Source organism: Nicotiana tabacum, chromosome 9, assembly GCF_000715075.1.
Source record: "Nicotiana tabacum cultivar K326 chromosome 9, ASM71507v2, whole genome shotgun sequence".
NCBI classification, from domain to species: Eukaryota; Viridiplantae; Streptophyta; class Magnoliopsida; order Solanales; family Solanaceae; genus Nicotiana; species Nicotiana tabacum.
In genome coordinates, this window is record NC_134088.1 from 53,014,257 (window position 1) to 53,019,170 (window position 4,914).

Below are 4,914 nucleotides of genomic sequence, written 5' to 3' on the forward strand. Positions count from 1 at the left end.
GCCTCTATGATCGTTCGAGGATGGACGTTTGTTTAAGAGGGGGAGGATGTGACGACCCAGCCGGTCGTCTCGAGAGTTGTAGCCCCGTTTCCCCATTTTCTGCTTCTATTGTGTTTTACAACTGTTAAATGATTTACCGGGTTGGTTGGTTCGGATGCAGAGTGATGTCGGAGTGAATTGAGACATTTAGTCTCTTAATTTGGAGCATAAGTTGGAAAAAATTGATCGAATGTCGACTTGTGTGTAGACGACCTCGGATTGGAATTTTGATGGCTCCATTAGCTCCGTTAGCTCTGTTGGGTAATTTTGGACTTAGGAGCATGTCTGGATTGTGATTTGGAGGTCGGGAGTAGAATTATGCTTGAAATAGCAAAAGTCAAATTTTTGGGAAGTTTGACCGGGGGGTTGACTTTTGATATCGGGGTCGGATTCCTATTCCAGAAGTTGCAATAGGTTCGTGGGGTTATTTGTGACTTGTGCGCGAAATTGGAGGTCAATCGGACATAGTTTGATAGATTTCGGCATCGTTTGTGGAAGTTTGAAGTTTAGAAGTTCATTAGGCTTGAATCCGGGTGTAATCCATGTTTTTGATATTGTTTGGGGTGATTTGAGGGTTCGACTAAGTTCGTATTGGGTTATAAGACTTGTTGGTATGTTCGGTTAAGGTCTCGAGGGCATAGGGTTTTGAGTTGGTGAAGCAGCTGGAGTATTGCTGCTACTGGTGTAACTGCACCTGCTGAGTGGGCACTGTAGGTGCGAGCCCGCAGAAGCGGGAAGAGAGCCGCAAATGCGGGCTAGGTGGAGAAGGCAGAAGTCACAGGTGCGAGGTCCTTTCCATACCTGTGTGTCCGCAAATGTGCGTAACGAATTGCAGGAGCGGAAATGGCTGGGAGCCACTGGTCCGCAGAAGCGCACCCGCAAAAGCGGGATTTGGACCATAGAAGTGGTTGGTCGCCTTAAGTGAGTTCCGCAGAAGCGGTGCCGCAGAAGCAGCTAAGTGGTCGTAGGTGCGAAAAGGCTGGGCAGAATGTTTAAAAACAAGGGTTCGCGATTTTAGTCTCATTTCAACATTTTGAGCTCGGATTTTAGAGATTTTGAGAGGGCTTTTCAAGGGAAATTCTTGAGGTAAGATCCTTGTATCCATTTTTCGTCAATGATTATGTTTCCCTACTGATTTCCAACCTAGTTGATATGTTTTTGAGGTCACATTTGGGGGTTTAGGGCTAGAGAAATTGGAAAGTGAATTTTGGTGATTTGAATGACCAAATGGTGTCGGATTTTGAAAAATTTGGTATGATTAGACTCGTGAGTGAATGGGCTTTCGGGTTTTGTGACTTTTGTCGGATTTTGAGACGTGGGCCCGGGGGCCGGTTTGAGCCTATTTCGAATTTTGGCTTATAATATTTTGTTTTTCTTGTGGCATTGATTGCTTTAGCCTATATTAATTATATCGTACTGAAGGGTTAGCGATTTTAGTCTCATTTCAATATTTTGAGCTCGAAGTTTAGAGATTTTGAGAGGGCTTTTCAAGGGAAATTCTTGAGGTAAGATCCTTGTATCCATTTTTCGTCAATGATTACGTTTCCCCACTGATTTCCCACCTAGTTGATATGTTTTTGAGGTGAAATTTGGGGGTTTAGGGCTAGAGAAATTGGAGAGTGAATTTTGGGGATTTGAATGACCAAATGGTGTCGGATTTTGAAAAATATGGTATGATTAGACTCGTGAGTGAATGGGCTTTCGGGTTTTGTGACTTTTTTCGGATTTTGAGACGTGGGCCCGGGGGCCGGTTTGAGCCTATTTCGGATTTTGGCTTATAATATTTTGTTTTTCTTGTGGCATTGATTACTTTAGCCTATATTAATTATATCGTACTGCTTGTGGCTAGATTCAGGGCATTTGGAGACTGATTCGAGGGGCAAAGGCATTTCGGAGTACGATTTTGCACGGTTTGAGGTAAGTAACAGTCTTAAATCTAGTCCTGAGGGTATGAAACCCCAGATTTTGGTATGATGTTATTATTTGGAGGTGACGCACATGCTAGGTGACGGGCGTGTGGGCGTGCACCGTGGGGGATAGTGACTTGGTCCGTCCCGTGAGACTGTAAAGTTGAATAACTTCTTGTTAATTACATGTTCCCTTTGTTTTTCTAGAATTTGATTGCCATTCATGTTAGAAACCATGCTTAGGCCATATGATATCACTGTTGGGACCCGCAGCGGTCGGGTACTTGTTGAATTAGCTGCTATTTGTTGTCTTGTACTCAGTCACAGTTTTATTTGTGTGTCATATCTCCATTTCCTCTTGTTTTCTTGTTGATACTTGTTATTATCTCTTTTAGGCTGATTTGTATGATTTCTGAGAGCCCGAGAGGCTGGAGCGGTTAGTGAATGAGATAGGGCCTGAGTGCCGAGCTGTGAGCTATGTGAGCATATATGGATCAGGTTGCACGCCGCAACGAGCCTGAGGGCTGAATGTATATGGATCAGGTTGCACGCCGCAACGAGCTTGAGGGCTGAATGTATATGGATCTGGTTGCACGCCGCAACGAGACTTATGGCTACTTATATGCTTGGATTGGGCTACACGCCGCAATGATATAGCGCTTGGGTTGAAGGAGCCCCTCCGGAATCTGTACACCCCCAGTGAGCGCAGGTACGTATCGAGTGTGATTATTGAGGGCTAAGAGCCGAGTGTTTGAGCTATTGAGAGCTTGAGTGATGGTTATCATGAGAGGCTGCATTTGTTTCCTTGTTGTTGTACTTTGCTGAATTATGTCATTGTTCTGAACTTCTGGAAAATATTGTATCCGATTTATCTGAATTTAGTAAATGTACAACTGACTTAATTTATATTGCCGGAATTGAATCATGTCTACTTTTTTTGCTGAAACTACTGAAGTGAGCAGTAATTGTATAGCTCGTCACTACTTCTCAGTTCCTTATTTATTATTGTTACTTACCGAGTTGGTTGTACTCACGCTACACCCTGCACTTCATGTGCAGATCCAGGAGTATCCGGTCATGGAGGACATTGATCTCGTGCGTGGTTGAGTATCGGAGATTCACGAGGCAGCTGCGGGCATTTGCAGTCCTTGCCTATCCTTTCTTGTTATCTTTCTTTTATGTATTGGCATTTAGACACAGACTCTTATAGACACTGTTTTTTAGACTGGTTGTTTAGATGCTCATGACTTGGTGACACCCCGATGTTTGGGGCTATTTTTCCGCGTTGTATTTTTGAGTTTAACTCCCGTTTTATGAAAACTCTGTCATATCCAGCTTTTGTTTTTTTTTTTGTGGAACATTTGAAGTATTTTAAAAAATCGGCTTGCCTTGTACCATCGATAGGCGCCATCACGATAGGTTAGGGTTTTGGGATGTGAAAATGATTATAAACTACGATTAACTACTAAAATTAAAAAATTAACAATTGATAAAGACAACGGTCGAGCTACAAAGAAATATCAATGAGAGAAATAAGGGCAATTGACTAAATAGGTGCAAGATAATTGACTCGGGATCCAAATCTTGAGTTAGTTTACTCAATAATACTGTTGATTCTCACGAATTAAACAGATAATTAGATTACACTTAAAGTTAATGTTCCTCTTTCGATTAAACAATAATTTTAGTAATTACTCCAATTGAAGCACGGTGAAAAATTGCAACGAATAAAGTGATGGTTATGGTCTAAAGGGTAATTTTTCATGAATATTTCCCTATTTTCTAGTTCGATTAATAATTCCAGAGGCTCTTTCGATTACCTAGTTGAATCACAAAGTTAAAGTAGAGAATAAGATGTAAAGAAATTCAATATAAAGCTCCTCTTTCGATTAAGCAAAATAATAAATATCTTGACAATATGAATTAAAACTCCATCAATTAATTCAAACAATTTTCAAGAACCAAATCCCTAATCAAGTTATCAAAACACCGTATCTGTCAACACCCTAAGGAAAATTACTCCATAGTAATGGAAAACGTCATCTCAATAAGGTTTAAAACATAGAAAACATCAATGCTAGATTCGATAAAAACTCCCGTATTGCGTCGGCTGTTGGTTGAAATCTTGATGAATTCTTATGCTTTCTTGCCTTAGTTGCTTCTCAAATCTTTGGTTGGTCAAAAGTCCCTTCAAAAACGTGTTTTTAGTATATTTATACAGTGTAGAAGTGGGCCTGGATGAAACTACCCTTTCCAAGACAAAACAGGAAATAATCTGGGGAAAATGCACAGGTGTGCTGTGCCTAGCGCCACACCATGCGACGCATGGGTGGGGATTTTTAGAAGGCAGAATTCTGACAGGCAGCACACTTTGTACAGCCGCGCCGCGCCTAGCGGCACCCCATGCGGTGCATCAATGTTGTTTTCTTTGAGTAAATTCTTTCTTCCACCTTTTGATATCCAAGCTTGGTCCTCGACCCCCGAACGCGTTCCTGGTTTTATTTTTTGGGCTTTTACTCAGACTTAAAAGCTCCAATTTGTTTGATTTAGCTCCAAATTTTCTTTTTAACTGGGAATCACTCCCTGCAAGGCATGAAACACATAATAAGTACAATTCACTATCATTTAAGCTCAAACACACGTAAAATACAGTAATTAGAGTGCAATACTATGGCTAAAACACGGGTTTGTTGCCTACCATCAACATCCCACACTCAAACCATTGCTCGTCCTCGAGCAATCAAACCAAACTTCACGTAGAGATGACCTCATTATCAAACAACTTCCCTAACGCATCATGCCAAGAACATTTAAAGTAGACTAAGCATCCTATCATAACATCTTAGCCTCAAAACTAGACTCAATTTCTGTAAGCACAAACAAAGCAAGATTTACCACTAGCAAGGAATAGTTTTTATAATATATACAACACCAATTTTTTTTTTTTTTTTTTTAAGTTCTGAATTTC